The 17,849-nt window shown below is 43.4% G+C and overlaps 1 protein-coding gene and 1 long non-coding RNA gene across 2 annotated transcripts in view; one reads left to right on the forward strand and one right to left on the reverse strand.

Moving 5' to 3' along the window:
• Positions 1-10,489: 10,489 nt before the first annotated feature.
• On the reverse strand, positions 10,490-16,465 carry LOC147822814 (uncharacterized). The gene is made up of 2 exons (XR_015445111.1): positions 16,316-16,465; positions 10,490-10,602 (listed from the first exon to the last, which is right to left on the reverse strand). It is a non-coding gene; the product is annotated as an uncharacterized LOC147822814 (long non-coding RNA).
• Lgmn (legumain) overlaps positions 16,380-17,849 on the forward strand; it is a 32,393-nt gene continuing 30,923 nt past the window's right edge. Inside the window, exon 1 of the mRNA XM_004837027.4 lies at positions 16,380-16,544. The gene's annotated coding sequence lies outside the window, so the exon portion shown is untranslated. The remainder of the gene's footprint in view (positions 16,545-17,849) is intronic.

Raw genomic sequence — 17,849 nt, forward strand, 5'->3', positions numbered from 1 at the left:
AATTCTGTTAAACACAGAAGTCAAGAAAAATGGAACTTTCTGCTCAACATTGCTGTGAACCTAAAACTGCTTTAAAATTGTCTACTAAAAACCCAAAAATGAATAAATAGTGAAGCCAAAAAACTATCCTATATATTTGACTCTAGTATCATGGACAAGTTTTGATGGCCCCTGTATAGTGGATGCTCTTGATATCCTGCCCAGATCCCCTTTCCTGAGCCGGTGCACTATCTCTTACCTGCTGGGAGCTCACCCTGCATCCCCCTCAGGATGTTTCCCACTGTGCCACTGCGTGGTTACACCCACCTTACTGGCCACTGACTGGCTGATGGGCATATGTAACAGCTCAGTCTTCTTGCCTCTGGGTAGAGCAGCCTGTATGATACAGTGTCCATGAGATCTGGTCAAGGCCCACTTCCACCCAAACCTGCCTCTTTATAGAGCTGCTTCCTTTCCCTGATTGGTCAGTCTTCCCTAAATTTCTCCCGAGCTCACCTCCTAGGAACTCATTTGTATAAGAATCACCTCTCAGGCTTGGCTTCTGGGGAACTGACCCATGGTAGCCCCTATCTTCTTCGTATATCCTGATCTGTTTTGCAAAATATTATACGGAATTCATCTTAGTAGGGACATGTACTTCATTGTCCACAGTGTTGCTTGACAGAAACAAAAGCCAAAAGATTTTAAAGTTTTTCCTCCACTTGTGTTAAAAATATCTCACACACACACACACACACACACACACACACACCGTTCTCCTTGAGCCTGATCCCCCAGAATCACATCTTATTCCCCCCAGGAACATCTTTTTGTATTAAAAGAGTGACTTTAGGGGAAAAAGTGGAAGTGAAAGAAGAAAGAAAAATGGTGGTGAAATACAAATGTGGCCAGAAATTAGTCTGAAATCTGCAGGTTGGGTTTCCTTTGAGTGGGCCACAGATTTTTTTCAATAAGCTTTATACTTATCAACACACACAAATGCACGCACACTTGTTCATTTACACAAGTCACAGTGACTGCAACTTCTGGGACCCAGTTGAAGTTACCCAAAGTGATCCGTGTCACCTTGGTTAACCGTTAAATTCAGGCTCCTTTGCTTTCAGACACATCATACCCAAAGTTCTTCAGGAATACTCTTAAGTCCATAAATTGGCTTAATTGAGGAAGTAAAGAACAAGAAATGGACCCTAAAATAAAGGAACAGGTTGAGAGAATTCAAAGAATTCTAAAAATTATCCATCTGAAAAAAGAAAAAAGCCAGGGATGGTAGCACATGCCTATAATTCCAGCCCTCAGGAGGCTGAAGCAGGAGGATCGCTCTGAGTTCAAGGGTAGCCTGGGCTATATAACAAAATCGTGACTCAAAAAAACCAAATGAATAAAAAATAAATAAACAAACAAATAAACAAAAAGGACCCATGCCTGCAATATAGACCAGTGCCCTTCTGGGTGGTAGGTCATCTTTTCCTAAGGTCTCTACCTCCTCAAGAGGAGGAGAAATGTTCCCAGTTCCAGGAAATAATGTGCTCCTCTCTCTCTGGAGGGCTCACACTCTATTTCTTTGAGCATGTACCTGTAAATTTCTGCCTAATAAAGCCTTCCTATGCCTCTTACTAACTAGTCCTGAAAATTCTTTTTCTGCTGTGGGAGTCAGCAAACCTGCAAACCTGTTCTATGAGCAGGATGGTTTAAGTTTGTTATCTCAGTTTCTGGAACCTCCTTGGACCAGGTTTGGTGATAATATCAGCAGCAACAATAACAAGAGTGCTTATTTTATAATACTAATGCAGGGCATAATGCAAATTTTGTCATAAAGACACATAAATGTGGGTGTATAATACCCATGTTTGTTCTTTAGAATATTTCTATTGATGAATTATTAATTTTAATGTTATGAGTTTTATTATATTTAACAATAAGTACTTAACAGGAAAAACATCAAAAAATAAATTATTGAATTTTTAATATTTTTTGAGTGTCTATTAAAAAAGCATCAAAATTTTCAACATTGACTGATTTTTGGTGTATAAAGTATAAAAAGAAAAACAAATAAATTCCTGTATGAACTACAATGAAAATATCAATAGCATTCTATTAAAAAAACCAATTATCACACCTAGGGCAATCTTGACACGAGAACAAGTTCCATACATATATATTGCTTACACTGACATCACATGTGTTTTGCTTTCCTGGACTTTTTGTAAGACATACTTGCATCTCGCTGGTCTTGCTGTTTTGTCAGGAGGTTCTTATTATATTATACAATGTGTAGTTAACAGGAACATAAAATATCACATAAGTTTTTTTGTTTTGTTTTGTTTTTTTTGGTACCGGGGATTAAACTCAGGTCCTTGTGCTTGTGTAGTATGTGGCGAAACCACTGAGCTAAATCCCCAGACCACAAAATTCTTTTAAAAAAAATTTTTTTTTATGGTGCCAGGAATTGAACTCGGGACCTTGCACTTGCGAGGCAGACGCTGGCACCACTGAGCTAAATCCCCAGCAGGAACATAAAATATCAATAAGATGAAGTATTAAAATTTTTAAAAATGGGTCTCAAAATTCTGCGACAGATTTTTGGTCAAGTTGTTTCCATTAAATGTGTTGATTTATGGGGCCAGGGATTTAGCTCAGTGGTGCCACCACCTGCCTCGCAAGCGCAAGGTCCTGAGTTCGATCCCCGGTACAAAAAGAAAATGTTGACTTTAAAAACTAATAACTTCAAACTGCCACACACACAACACACACAAAAAATGGTCCATAAAACATTCTCCTTTCCTTCTGAAGGTTTTACGATGCATCATTATCATCAACCAGTCTTTTATTATTAAACTTAAATGGCCAATTGGTACAAACATCTCTGAGACCGATCTTCCACCACTGATTAAGACTGGGGTGGCAGGTGTTAGGGTGATATTCATTTAGCCTTCTGAGCTTTCTGGGCAGACTGGGTAACCTTGCAGCTCCAGCAGCCTTCTTGTCCACTGCTTTGATGACACCCACGGCAACTGTCTGTCTCATATCGTGAACAGCAAAACGACCCAGAGGTGGAGAGTCAGAGAAGCTCTCAACACACATGGGCTTGCCTGGAACCATGTCAACGATGGCAGCATCACCAGATTTCAAGAATTTGGGGCCCTCTTCCGGCTTCTTACCAGACCGGCAATCCATTTTTTCTTTCAGCTCAGCAAACTTTCGAGTGATGTGAGCTGTGTAGCAATCCAGTACAGGAGCACAGCCAGCACGGATCTGGCTCGGATGGTTCAGGATAATCCCCTGAGCAGGGTAACCAGCTGCTTCCATTGCTTGGGCATTTTTGCTGTCACCAGCTACATTGCCATGACGAACACCTTTGACAGACATGCTCTTATTTTTTTGGTACCAGGGATCGAACTCAGGACCTTGTGCTTGAGAGGCAGACAGCGGCACCATTGAGCTAAATCCCTGGCTGACAGACACATTCTTGACATTGAAGCCCACATTGTCACCAGGGAGACTTCACTCAAAGCCTCATGATGCATTTCAACAGACTTTACTTCACTTGTGACATTGACTGTTGCAAAGGTGACCACCATGCCAGGCTTGAGAGCACCAGTCTCCACTCAGCCCACAGGGATGGTGCCTATACCACCAATTTTGTAGACATCCTGAAGTGGCAGCCGAAATGTCCGCGTGTCTGATGACAATGATATTGATATGAGTCTTTTTCTTTCCCATGTTGGCTTTGATCTAGTGGTGGTTTTACTACAACCTGTTGCAAAAAAAAGCAAGTATGAAATTATTAATATGTATTGTGCATTTAGAATAAACATTGACATTTTCACATCAGCTGTGTATTTGCTTACAAGATCTAAAAGATAACATCAGAAATACATTCCTATATGAACTACAATGAAAATATCAATAGAACTCTACAAAAAAAATCTTTGGTTCAATTGTCATATTCAAGGCAGTATTTACACATGACAACTGCATGCTGCACACACAAGTATCACTTACACTGGTAGCACGTATGTGTTGTTTTTCTGTCCTTTCTTGTATGGCACATTAACATCTTTTTGGTTTTCCTGTTGGTTGCAGTAGGTCTTCGTGCAGCTATGTCTGCCTGTTCACCTGTCAGTTCACCAGTGTGCTCCACAGCTTTTTTGTGTAGTTCCCTGGGGAGAAATATTTTGATTTTTTCCTCTGCTGTAAATGATCTCTTATGAGTCCCAGTCCCAAGCTTCTAAGAAAATTTCTCCATGGTATATTGCACTTATTATTTTCTTTGCAAACTATGAAACTATGCTACCGATGTTTAGGATCGAGTAAAACACAACCATTGGCCAGTGCTTTGTGTTTCGAGTGACATCATAGTTTTCCACACAACTCATCAATGACATCTTCTCTGCCTTTGGTTTTATTGTAGAAAGTTATCATCTCAGGCTTCCATTTTGTCGAGGTTTCTCTACCAATATTTCCATCATGGTGAAATGTTGACACCAGCAGTACCAGTTTGTTTTTCCTTGCCATATATGAGGCCAATGTTATATCTTTCTGAAATACAATTCTCTGCTTTAGAAATTTCATTTGGGAAAATGACAATCAAACTGGATTGTGGACAGAACTTGGAAAGGTTGAGAATAATTTCTTAAAGCCACTTCATACAGGACTTAATATGTCAAAAGCACACTATGAAGCAGAAATTAAAGACAGCCAAGAAAATAACCAAATAGTTCAGAAGTCTAAGTAGTCTTTGTCCTGTAACTGTAGGTAGAGAAGAGATCCCTAATATGGCTCCTGACATGCAGCTTAAGGTCCCACATTCGGCTCTTTTCACATTTGATTTGATTGAAAGTGTTCTAGCTCGAGTAGAAGAACTCATTGCAATAAAAACAAAGTCTACCTCTGAAGAAACTGTTGGAATAAAGTAAAAGTTCTGCTTCCTAAATAAAAATTAATAAAAATTTCATTTGGAATTTCTGCTTTGTCCTGTGTACAGTTCCTACACTGGTCAACTTGAACTCTGTGAGCAAATGTAACATCTTTTAGAAACTGGTAAACCAATTGTCATAATAGGATCTTAGGTTGCCTAGGCTCGTTTTGAACTCAAATGATTCTCCTGCTTCAGCCTCTGAAGCAGCCTCTGAAGCAGTTCCCAGCTGGAGCTACAGGATGTGCCACCACACCCTGTTTAAGGTTTTTCTTCTTACTGGATGAAAAATTTCCAGACCGTATTGTTCTCTTTCTCTACTCTGTGACATTTCCATACATCCTACACTCCCGCCCTAGATAAACTTCAACATTTGGTGGGAGGGTGTTGCTACCCAGGGGCCATTAGGCAACTCCTGAGACATTCTGGGTGTCACAGCTTGGGAGAAGGGTTTTGCTGCTGGCATCTAGTGGGTGGAAATCAGGGATGCTGATAAAGATCCTACAATGCACAAACAGGACAAGAAAACAAAGAATTACCCAGCCTAAAATGTCAGTGTGGCTAGGATTGGGTAATCCTGGCTTAGTTGTCATTGAGGCAGTACCCAAGGCAATATGATTGGCAGAGGAATGATAAATAACTGGATTTAATAATCTCCCAATTACAACTCTGCAGGTCAATGTCAAATAAAGTAGGGAGCTCTTATAAAGAACCAAGATTGGCTTTTCCAAGGCAATTCAACGAATGCATATCAAGCACCTCCTGTGTGCTGGGCACTGTTCTGGGTACTGGAGGACGTGCAGGAAACAAACCAGATGAAGCAGTTACCCTCTGGAGCTCACCTTCCAGGGGAGAACAGACAATAAGTAAATAGTGGCATTGCCTGGCTTTGCCACTTAGCAGCTGTGTAACCTTGAGCGTGTTATTTAATCTCCCCAGCTTCAGTTTCTTCATCTATAAAATCAGGCTAATAATAGCACCTGCTATATAGGATTACTCCTCATAGGGTTGTTAGCAGGATTAAAATAATTAATATATGCAAAGCCTTTAGACCACAGGTGATACTTGTCAAAAAAATAAAAATAACCAACTACAGTACATATAGAATATTATGTCATAAAAGAAATATAGCAATTACAAAAAATATAATCAGCTGAGGGAGTAGAGAGTTATAAATGGGGGCCCAGGGAGATTTATTTTATAGAATATTCAAGGAAAATCAAGGCATGGTGGCACATGCATATAATCCCAGCACTCTGAGAGGCTGAGGCAACTTAGATCACAAGTTTGTGGCCAGCCTGGGCAACTTAGGGACTTAGTGAGATCCTGTCTCAAAATAAAAAAGGACTGGGGATATAGCTCAGTGTGAATGCCCTGGGTTCAATCTCCAGCATTGAAAAAAAAATCTAGGAAGCATCTTTGAGAAAATTACACTTGAGCAGAGATTGAATGGAGTGAGGAAATACTCCATTGAATATATGAAAATAATTTCAGATGGATTCAGGGGCCAAACAAGATGCCATTCTAAACATATCAGATTGGCAAGAAGTCTGACAATACCAAGTGGTGTGTGTGTGTGCGTGCAGCAATGGAACTTATACACATGGCTGGTGGCAATGTAAAGTGGGACAGCCTATTTGGAAACTGGCTTGACATTACAAAGGAAGGGTGAAAATGCCCTTATCCTGAGGTGCTGGCATTGTGTTCCTGGCATTTACCCAAGAGACATTTTCACACCTGTGCACCAGAATACACAAATAATTAGCCATTTCAGCACCACTCTAAACCTGGAAACAATCCAAGTGTCCATAAATAAAAGAAAGATAAACCGTGACATAATCACACCACATAAGATGATGGAGTGTGCCAAGTGAGGTGGCACTCACCTGTAAGCCCAGCCCTCAGGAGGGTGAGGCAGAAGGAATGCTGAGAGTTTGAGGCCAGCCTGAACTAAACAGTGAGACCTTGTCTCAAAAAAACAAAAACAGGGCCAAGGATAGCTCAGTGGTTCTGGTGCCTGCCTCACAAGAGCAAGGTCGCAAGTTTGATCCCCAGTACCAAAAACAAAACTAAACAACAACAACCACCACCATGTATATATATATATATATACACACATACATGAGAATGAATGGATTTCTGTAAGCAGTCATATAGAAGACTGTTATATTCATAATGTTTACTAAAAGCTCCAAGGCACAGAAGTACAATATGTTCCCAATCTTGTAAATAAAGCTCAAAGACAGGTTGTATTAGATTTTTTTCTTGTTACTATAATGAAATACTTCAGCCTGGGTACTTACAAAGTAAAGAGGTTTATTCAGCTCACAGTTTTGGAGGCTGAGAATCCCAGGAGCATAGTGTACGCTCTGGCAAGGGTCCTCATGCGGATGGCATCCTGGTGGGAGTGCGTGGAAGAGGGACAGATCACACACTCAGACAAGAAGCAAGGTGGTGATTCAGGGTGGAGGTGCGGGTTTTGATAACACCTTGCTCTCCTGAGAACTAACCAGGATCCCACCAAATGTCAAATGTGAGGAGTTTATGTCGGGAGCAATGCTACATAATTTTAGGGAAAAATCATTTGGTTAGCCTAGTTCTCCTGCCTACAGCCCAGCTATGGAATTCCGAGACATAATTGCATTTTGGCCTCCGGTCACAACTGAGACCTCAATGATCTGGTGATGCTGTCTGTGATTCTACAGGACAAGAAACATCCTGGGAGCTGAGAACATCCTGGGAGGAACAAACATCTACTCAGTTCCTCCTTGATCTTGGATTGTTGCATCTTATTTACACAGGATCTACCGAACTCTCTGCAAGTCATTTGTTACCTTTGTTTCTCCCAATGTACTGAGTACTGAATAAAAGGTGCGGTAAGCTGGGGGCTTTGTCTTTACTGCCCAGAGCAGCACTGATGAGACCCAAAGCTCAGCTTCTTCTCAGTCTCATTTTTCTACCTTTCCTGTAATTCGCTGTGTAGTGCTGTGGCTCGCAGGAGACCAGGACTCACTGCAGAGGTTCTGGTAACGTCCCCTTCCCCTGTTCCCTACAACTTTATGGTTCCACATCATAGAGGAATGAAGTCATGAACCAAAGGAAGAAGTCAGGAGAGTTTTATTTGAAGTAACGGGAAGAAGAATAGCTCTTGGATTTTCAGGAGTGGAAAATGGATGGCCACCGAGGCCCTTTGTCAGAGGCAATTCGTACAGGAAAGTCACAACATGAGCACAAGCTGGATCAAACTATAACCAACCAATAGGATCACAAGTATAGCTCCAATAGGGAAACGAGCCATATACCAAGGGTACATGGAAAGAATAAAGGCATTTGGGGGAAGGGATGGGTCCGGATTCCGTGGTCACCCATCTGAATGTCTAATGCCTAATGCCTATCTGGACTTACTGGACCGGATGGTGCTAATACAGTATAATCTCAAGTTGCTGTTTATCTCTACAAAAGCATGGAGGCCTGGCCGTTATGTCTCCGTCTTGCACCTCCAACCACGATCTTGGTGTCTTTATTTTTTGTGCTGACTTCCTGGAGGCCCAGTCCCTCTCTGACTGTAATATCGCTAAAGACTTAAGTATCTTACCTAGGACCTGCCCCTTAAATGTTCTGCCACTCAACATTGCCACACTGAGACCAAGACTCCTACACATGGACCCCTGGGCACACACTCAAGCTACACCAAACCATAGCATCTGCAAACCCAACCAAATAATTCTCACGGTAGCAGGGGTCACTCTCTGCGGATAGGGAAGGAGGGGTGATCAGGTTGGGACCCATAGGGGACTTTTGTGTGCTGATGGTATTTCATTTCTTGACCTGGGTGGTGGGTACACGGGTGATTTTGCTTTATAATTATTCATGAAACCATACATACATGTTTTGTGCATTTTTCTTCATTCTCATATTTCTCAATAAAAATAAATAAATAAGTTTGGGAGTTTGGTGAAATGGGTCTTTCAGACGGAGGGAAAGGGCTAGGGAAGAGCCTCGAGGCAGGAAGGAGCTTGGTGTGCTTGAGTTTTGGTAAGATGACCACGCAGCAGGCCAGGTAGAAATCAGTAGCCAGTTGGGGAACTGGAAAGCCAAGTTTTAGAGGTCGTGTGAGCAGAGGAAAGCGGCGATCCGGGCAGCGCAGATCTGAAAGTGTAACTCTGACTACTGTGTAGAATGTCAAGGTGGCAGCGAGACTAACCTAGAAAGTGCAATGCCCAATGGAGCAAGGAGAACATGAGTGGTCATTGAACAGCTCTTGTGTGCCTTCACCTTCCACAATTTGAAAATGTAACCACTGTTTCCATTTTACAGGCAAGGACACCTAGTTAGTAAGTAGTGGCGCAAGGATTCAAACCCAAATCAGCCTGCCATGAAGATCAAAGCTTGTGCCTGAGGTGGCCTTCACTGGGCCACAGACCAGAGAACCTGGGTTTCCATACTCTCTCTCTCTCTCCCATACATCAACTTTAAGACTTAAGGCAAGGTGTCTTATTTTTCTGCAAGATGGGAGTTATAATGCACAAATGGGTAATTTTTCTTTCGCAGCAGTTTGAGTTGCTTCCTGGAGCTCTGGGTAAGAATCCACCTCTAAATTCCTTCAGGTTGTTGGTTGAATTCTGTTGTAAGGTGGCCGCTCCTATTTCTTTGTGGGGTGTCCATTAGGAGCTTCTCTTAGCTCCTTAAGGATGCCTGTGTGTCCATCATCCCTCCATCCTCAAACTGGCAGTGAACCCCTCTTCCACCAGCCAGAGAAAAGTCTCAGTTTTTCAGGACTCCTGCGATGAAAGGGGGCTGCCTGCTCAGCTAATCTCCTTTTTGCCATGTAATATAACACAATCACAGGAACAACATCTGATCATAGTGGTTTCCCCCATCTTACTAAGGAGGAGATTATCGACTGGTGAGTGTTATAGTGGTCACTCTTAGAATACTGCCTACTACAGAGTTAAACAAATGGTAATATATATATATATATTTTGAGACAGGGTCTCACTCTGTAGTTCATGGTGGCCTTGAACTCGCAGCAATCTTGCTGCCTCAGCCTCCTGAGTGTTGAGATTACAGGCAATTTCTCTTGGGCCCCCTAAGGAATTTTTTTTTAAAGCATTTCATACCCTCCCTCCTCCTGAATATTTAATTATGCTGTCTCCCAACTTCCACGGGTAGTACTGATCAAGTACTACTTCTTTTTTTTCTTTCTTTCTGTTTAATTTTTTTCAATCATGGTAAATATATATAACATGAATACCATTTTTAGTCATTTTTCTTTCCCAGTACCAGGGATAGAAATCAGGACCTTGTGCTTATGAGGCAGGCATGGTGCCACTGAGCTAAATCCCCGGCCTCCAAGCTCAATATTTTATCTGAGTGCTGGTTGCCTCGACATGTTTATCCAATTAATTGACATTCTAAGTCAATTGATTTTGTGAAAATTAATTGAGTTGCAAATTTATAATTTCTCCCTTTTTCTATGTAGAGTATACTTTTATTGAAATACTTATATTTTTATAAAGGTCACTATTTTCATCTATTTTCTGTTGCTATAACAAAGTACCTGAGACTGGGTGATTTATAACAAATAGAGGTTTATTAGGCTCGTGGTTCTGGAGGAGGCTGGAAAGTCCAGGTGTATGGCACTAGCATCTGCTTGGCACCTGGTGAGGGCCTCATGCTGCATCGTACTGTGGTGGAAGGGCAGAAGAGGTCATGTGGTGACAGAGAAGCAAGGGAAAACAGAGGAAGTCAAACTTATTTTTATAACAACTTGCTCTAGACATAACTAACCCCTCTCACACAAAAAACTCAGTTGCCTCCTACAGGAGTAACATACACCCCATCAACATCAAAGTCCCCATGACCAAGATCTTAAGGATCTCATTACCTCTCATTAATGTTGCATCCAGAATTAACACACAGGAACACATGAACTTTTGGGGGACACTGTTGAACCATAAAAGTCACTCCAATTGTGCTAGGGAGAATTGATTATAGGCACCTCACTGGTGCCTAGCATTTATTATATGCTGGGTAAGTAGATGACATATTGCTGTAACTGATATGTAGCTGTAGCTGATATATTGCTATACTTGGTCTAAGTTTCTTCATAACATGTCATCTTAGTCTGTTTGTGTTGCTTAACAAAATGCCAGAGGCTGAGTAATTTATAAACAATAGAAGTTTATTTGGCTCAGAATGCTGAAGGCTTGGAAGTCCAAGGACCTCATGCTATGCCACAATATGATGGAAAAAAATTACATGGAGAGAGACAGACAGGCAGACACAGAAACAGACATAGAGAGGAAGGTGCTTATTCTTTTATCAGGAATCTACTCCCATGAAAACTAACCATTGTGAGAATGGGATAATCCATTGGATCATGAGGGTTCTGACCTCATGACCATTAATGTATTCTTAAAGGCCTCACATCCTAACACCGTTGCTTTGGGGATTCAGTTTCCAACACGTGAACTTTGGAGGATCCATTCAAACCATAGCACATTATGAGCTCATTCAATCTCTACAGCAATCCTATGAGCTAAAGCACTGTTACTGTCATTCCCTATCTTATAAATGAAGAACGTGGAGCACAGAGAGTGAAATGATTGTCCAAGGTTGGACAGCCCAGAAGTACCAGAGCTGGAAGTTAAACTCAGGCAGTCTGGACCCAGAGTCTGTACAAATAGAACAAGTGTAGGTGTGAATGAGCATATTTCACTTTCTTTCTGAATCAGTAGTTCTCAACATGGGCTCTGTGTGTACATTTGGTACTCCCAGGGTACTTTTGACAATATCTGAAGATATTTTTGGTTATCAGTACTGGGGGAGGGGTGCTACTGGCATCAGATGGGGAGAGGCCAGGGATGCTATTAAATGTCCTACAATGCACAGATGGTTCCTTCAAAACAAAGAATTGCCCACCCCAAATGTCAGTAGTGCTGACATAGAGAGAGACCCTGATCTAAAGCTAACCCACGTGTTTCACACCTTCCCCAATGCCGATTGCCTTATGATCTTAATCTCTCGCTTAATTTCTGTCTTAGCTACTTTTCTCTCACTGCTGAGACAAAATACCTGACACCCAAAAGGTTTATTGAAGGGGGAAAGGTTTATTTAGTTCACAGTTTGTAGAGGTTTCAGTCCATAATCAGCTGGCTCCAAGGCAGGCTGGCAGGGCAGACAGACATTGAAGAGGAGAAACAGTTCATGGTGGGCAGAAGGTAGCAAAGCAAGCAAGCAAGGGATAAGACAAGCCTCCTTCTGTCACTTATACTGTATCCAGGCTACCAGGGTTAGGACTGTGCCAAACCAATCAGTGAACTGATTTAGTAATCACATACCCTTAGTCCCAGCATTGCACCATGAATCAATCACACACTCTAGATCCAGCCACCTCTGAAAAAGCCCTACCTCCAAAAAAGTATGAGACTTGGGGAGCGGGCATCTAAACACAAGTCATAATAATTTCCTACCATCAGATTTTTAAAAAAGTCTCATCCTGAAATGGCTCCTCAGTGCTGTTATCTCTGGTGGCCCAGTTATCTTCCATTTCTGTGACATCTCTTGCTTTTATCTGGCCTCACTAACCTCTGATTGAACAGTCTGGTACCATGAGTCCCAGCTATGACTTTCTTTGTCAGAATTCTGCCCACAGCATTGGACGGGGAGGTCCCCATGCCTATTTGTCCACAGGAAGCCTAGTGCTCACCTGCCCCTGTGCTATCCTGTGCCTGGGGCTGTTTAAGCCTGAGGCAGGGGTGCTTCCTCTAGGCCAGTGATGGCGAACCTCTTAGAGACGAGTGCTCAGACTCCAAGCCAAACTCCACTTATTTGTCACAAAGTGCCAGCACTGCAATTAAACCTGAATATTGAGGGTTTGGCTTTGAAAAAACAACTCATATATTAACATATCTGGTCTTAAAATGAAAACAAACAATACATGTGCTATTGATTTGCCATCATTGAACCAGATGTCCTAGTTGGACATAAGGCTGAGGCAGACAGAAGGTAGGGTCAGCAGCAGAAACTGCAGGCCCAGGGCAGAAGAGTGAGGTGCATGTGGAAGAATTTAAGGGATTGACAGTCTGGAAGCTTAAGCCAGAAATGTCACCCTTCCCTAGCTGTGAGCAAGAATTCTTCTTCCCAAGAGTGGGAATTCTAGTTCCAAGGCACATGTGCCATAGGTTCTCGACCAGTGCCCTAGGCTCTGCATTTCCTGCGCTTTGCTGTCATCCTGCCAGCGGACACCATGAGGACAGGCATTTCCCGTCACACATTCCCACCTAATTTTTCCTCACCAGAATTCTCAAATTATAGCCCACCTGCCAGAGATCCTCTGAACCTATGGGGAGCTAATACTTATGGGAGATTTACTTGGTGCTAAGCACTGTATTAAAAAATTTAATTCTCAGAGATAACTTATGAAGTAAGAACTGTTTTTCTCCATTTGGGAAAGTTCAGGCATCAAACAAGGTGTTCATGCCACGCAGTGATAGAGCCAGGATTTGAACCAAGACAGCTTCAGAGCAGGGTCCACCGTGTGTACCCTCGCCAGGTCTCTCTCATCTCAGCCTCCTTGTTGCTGGGCTGGCCTAGCTGTGTTGGTGGCACTGTTCTTGGGCTCCCTTCATCACCACCATGGCAACCTCCAGCAGCTCCTCCCATTGGCACTCAATTTATAGCCACCCTCCCTCATCCCACAGTCTGAGCTCTTGGCCCATGGACTAAAGGGGGTGTCCCTGGTTCTTTGCCTACCCAAACATGCCAGGTACCAGGCCACCAATCTTATTTCATTTCAACTGTTGAGCACTCATCAGTCAAAATCCACCCTTTATTCTGGCTGAATTAGGAAGTGGTCAAGGACATACTTCTGCCTCTCTCGCTGGACAAGTAAATTCTCAAGGGGGAAGAAATAAAATCTTATTTATCTCAATATTCAAATATACTTGTGTCACCAGAAAGCCAGGTCCTGATGCTGTGAGGAACTGAAGCAGGACTTAAAGAAAAACAAGTTCTTCTCAGCCTTGGGCAGTGCCCCGCTCGGGTCATCGCTCCCTTCTCCCCTCTAGCTGTAACTCCTTGTTCTGGTACAGATAAAATTAACAATTATGTCCTGTAAGCAAAGTTTATGACACTAATATTCATAAGGCTCTATCTTCTTTCAAGCCTAAATTACAAAACTGTCTGTCCTTGTCCCATTTCTGTAAACTTCTTGCTATGTCATTAGAAAAACCACCCCCCTTCGACCAAATGTATAAAAACTAGAACCTTTTCTTTGTTCTCTGCTCTTCCTTTAGACATTAGTCCCTTGAGCTGATGTTCACCTAAAATGTGAAATAAATCCTCCTGTTTCCTAATGGTCTCTCCTGTCTCTTTTATACCGCAACAGAACTAGGCCTCATGAAGCTCCTTGGTCTTTTGTGCCCTTGATGAAGGAATTCAGTCAAGACACATAGGTAGCCATGCAGAAGTATGGGTAGGATTTACTGTAAAGTAGACATAGAGAGTTACAATTGCAGAATGTCCTCCTGTCCTTTTCAGATGGTCAGTGTTCCCTCAGGGGCCTTAATCATGTTAGAAACTTAGGAAAGAAATTTCTTAAAGATAAGTTCTTAATTTGAACCAGGTCTCAGCCAAAGGCATAAGGGTCTTTAATGAAATTTCCTTTTCTGATATCATTGGGCCATTAGGTATGGCAACCAGGAATGCTGTCTAGCATGTCCTACAATTAGAGGCCCTATATCTTTGGGTCTGAGACCTAATATATGATGATAAATGTATTATCTAGTGTCATCTTTGTTTCTTTACTTAACTACAACTAGCAAAGCATGCTGGTTTGGAGTTTCTTTTGTCCCTCAGGCTCACCAATGCCTAACTACCTCTCTAACACTTGGCACATAAGGGGCACCTATTAAATGTGTTGAATAAACAGATGAATGAACTTTAAATGCTCTCCATTTCATGGGATGGAAAGCATAGTGGTCAAGAGCCCATAGCTATGGCCCTGGATGGACCTGGCCTTGAAGTCCAAGGTCAGATCCAAGCTGTTATGTGGGGCTACACAGCTGTGTACTTAGCCCACAGACTGGCAAATTTTTTCATTAAGGGCTCAGACCATAGATATTTTAACTTTATGGGTCAGTCTCGCGCCAGGTGTTAAACTGTCTTGTTTTCAAAAATAGCCAGAGATAATATCTAAACCAGAGAGAATTCCTAAACCAGTAAGATTGCCTGTGTTCTCTTCAGCTTTTATTTATAAAATCAGGCAGCAGTACAGCAGGATGTGGTGGTGCACATCTGTGATCCCAGCACTCAAGGGGCTGAGGCAGGAGGAGTACCATGAGTTTGAGGGCAGTCTGGGCTGCACGGTGAATTCAAGGCCAGCCTGAACTACATAGCAAGACCTTGCCTCAAAAATAGAAACAAACAAACAAAAACCCCGAGAAACAGGCAGCAGGTCTAAAGGAGCAGGCTGACCTAGGTCTCAGTGTAAAAAAAGATCGAAGGAAACAAACCATGGACGGATCCTTGGATCTTGGCTTGATAGCCTTGGTCAAGATTGCACTATTTCAACACATCAAATCCATTCAATTCAATTTTCTGAGCGGTACCACATGACATTTGCATGTACAGTATTCCATTTTTCTCTCCAGTTCCCTATGAGGTAATACTAACTTTAGTATCATTATTTATAGGTTAAGAGCAAGGGATTCAGGAACCAGACCGCCTGTCCTAGTTCTGGCTCTGACACTTAAAGACATACTGTGACTGGAAAAATACCCTGACTTTGGTACAGTCCCTCAGTTGCCCTCTCTGTAAAGCCAAGATGACAATAACTATGTCCATCTCTCAAAGGGTTGGGATGAGGATTAAATGGGTCTGCATCCCTGAATCATCTGCAGATTCCCCAAACCCAGATGCAGGCTATCATGGCTTTCCTCGTGATAGCCCGCTTGGCTTTTTCCAGGGTGTTCTTCTATCTTGCTTTTCCCTCCTTTACTCTGCCCAAGCTCGCTCTGCAGAGCCAGTTTCTCCTTCACTCTTCACTTTTACTTTTTCACATAAATTTGGCCACTGCTTAAAACCAAACAAAACCCAAAGAGCACCCGCCCCCCTCCCCGCAGACCCAATACAATCACAGCAATCTCATGAATGACAGGGAGCCACAGTATTCCTGAAGTTTCACTGGGTGAGTACAGTGCAAAGCCAAGTGCGGAAACCAATGGGTTAGAATGACCCTTGGGAGAACCCCTCCTGGAATTATCACCCCTCCGAGCCCCCAAGTACCCGGGTCCCCCGAACCCAGGTGATTGCACAACGCGCTCCCCAAACTCCCCGCGCCAGCAGGCCCCGAAGCCCCGCCCGCGAACACTGGTACTTGTGGTCCCTGTGACTCACTGGTCTCATTCTCTCTTCCTATTGGTTTTCGCCGACGCCCCATTCCACACTCCACCAATTACCGGGGCACAGTAGGTTCTTAGCGCGTGGAGCGGCGGCTCCCGGGCTCAATCCCTGCCGGGCTGACGTCAGTTGTTGTCCTGTCTGAGGCTGCGCGGCTCCAAGAATTCCCACGGTCCTGCTGTCTCCGCCGCCGCCGCCGCCGTCTCCGCCGCGGTGATCACCGCAGGTAACTGCGGGCCCCAGCTCGAGAGCAAAGCCGATATCCACGCTCCAGGCCAGGGCCGCTGATCAGCTGCAGTTCCTGGCCTCAAAGCTTGGATTTTCACTTTCCCGAAACCCTTTCTGAGTAATCTGTCACCCCGTCTGTCGACTTGAATCCCGAGGAAAACCCTGCGAAACTCTGCGCCCTAAGTCTTGCGAGAGTGATAGTGGCGGAGGAGATGGGCTCTGTTTTTTCGCGTCAGCTTTGGAACGCTGTGCTGCTCGGGAGGGGAAACTGAGGCTCTAGAGGAGGCTGATCAGTCGAGGTCTCACAGCTAGGGCGTGTCCGGCAGGGTTTGGGTTTTGGTTCCGATCTTTACAGCCTAGGCGTTCAGGCTGTTGATGCTTTTAGTGTGGAGGGTTAAACCCATGAGGAAGAGCTGTTAACGCTCCCCCCCAAAAAAAACAACAAAAAAAAACCCAAACAAAAATACCCCAAATGTTCCTTCTGAGAAGTCAGGCAAGTGCGGTTCTGGGAGTTGACCGGGTGTGAGTTTCAGGGCGACCCACATCAACTGGAAAAGTGTAAGTTAACCGGCAGTGATCCCTTGTTCCCGTAACATTTAAGATTATTCTTTGTCAAACACCCTGGCATCTGGAGGCTGGAAGAAGGAACTCCCTGTCACGTGCATTGTGCCCGGGTTTGAGACTCCACTTGTGGTCTCCAGGGAGTGGAATAGCCCAGCTTTCTGTAACGTCACACAGCAGGCCGGGAGCTTTACTAAGCTTTTTGAGCTGGGATTACTTTTGTGAAGGGGAACGGCGGGCTCTAGCAAACAATTCCAGTGTTACAGGTCAGTACAGAGTACAGGCGTGTATAAGGACTGCTTCCATCCCTGACTTGTGGGAAGAGATAGGAATCCACAGAGAAGGGGATGCTCAAGTTAAATTGGAGGGATGGGCAGGAGCTAGTGGATGAGGAAGCCCAGTTCACCTGGAAAAGTTTCGTGAAGGCAGGGAACGGGCAATGCTTTGGGACCTGGAGTTGAGCCACATCGGAGTAAGGATTTTCATGTGGGTGGTGAATTCTGTGAGGCACGAGCATAGAGCATAAGGAGGTTCGTCTTGAACTGTCCTGTGCTGCTGTGAGAGATCAGGAAGCTGCTTTTAGTGTAGATCTCTATCAAATACCCCGTGGGGTAGAAAAGTGTTGGAGAGAGGCCATACTAAAGACAATCGCAATAATACCCAGGAGAAATTCTGAGCTTTAAAGACCTATGAAGTGGGAGAGATGATTTTGAGATGTTAAGGAAGAGTACCGTTCAGGAAA

Source organism: Heterocephalus glaber, unplaced genomic scaffold (genome assembly GCF_053883595.1).
Source record: "Heterocephalus glaber isolate CG9 unplaced genomic scaffold, H.glaber_assembly_v1.0 deba00001608, whole genome shotgun sequence".
Taxonomy (NCBI): domain Eukaryota; kingdom Metazoa; phylum Chordata; class Mammalia; order Rodentia; family Bathyergidae; genus Heterocephalus; species Heterocephalus glaber.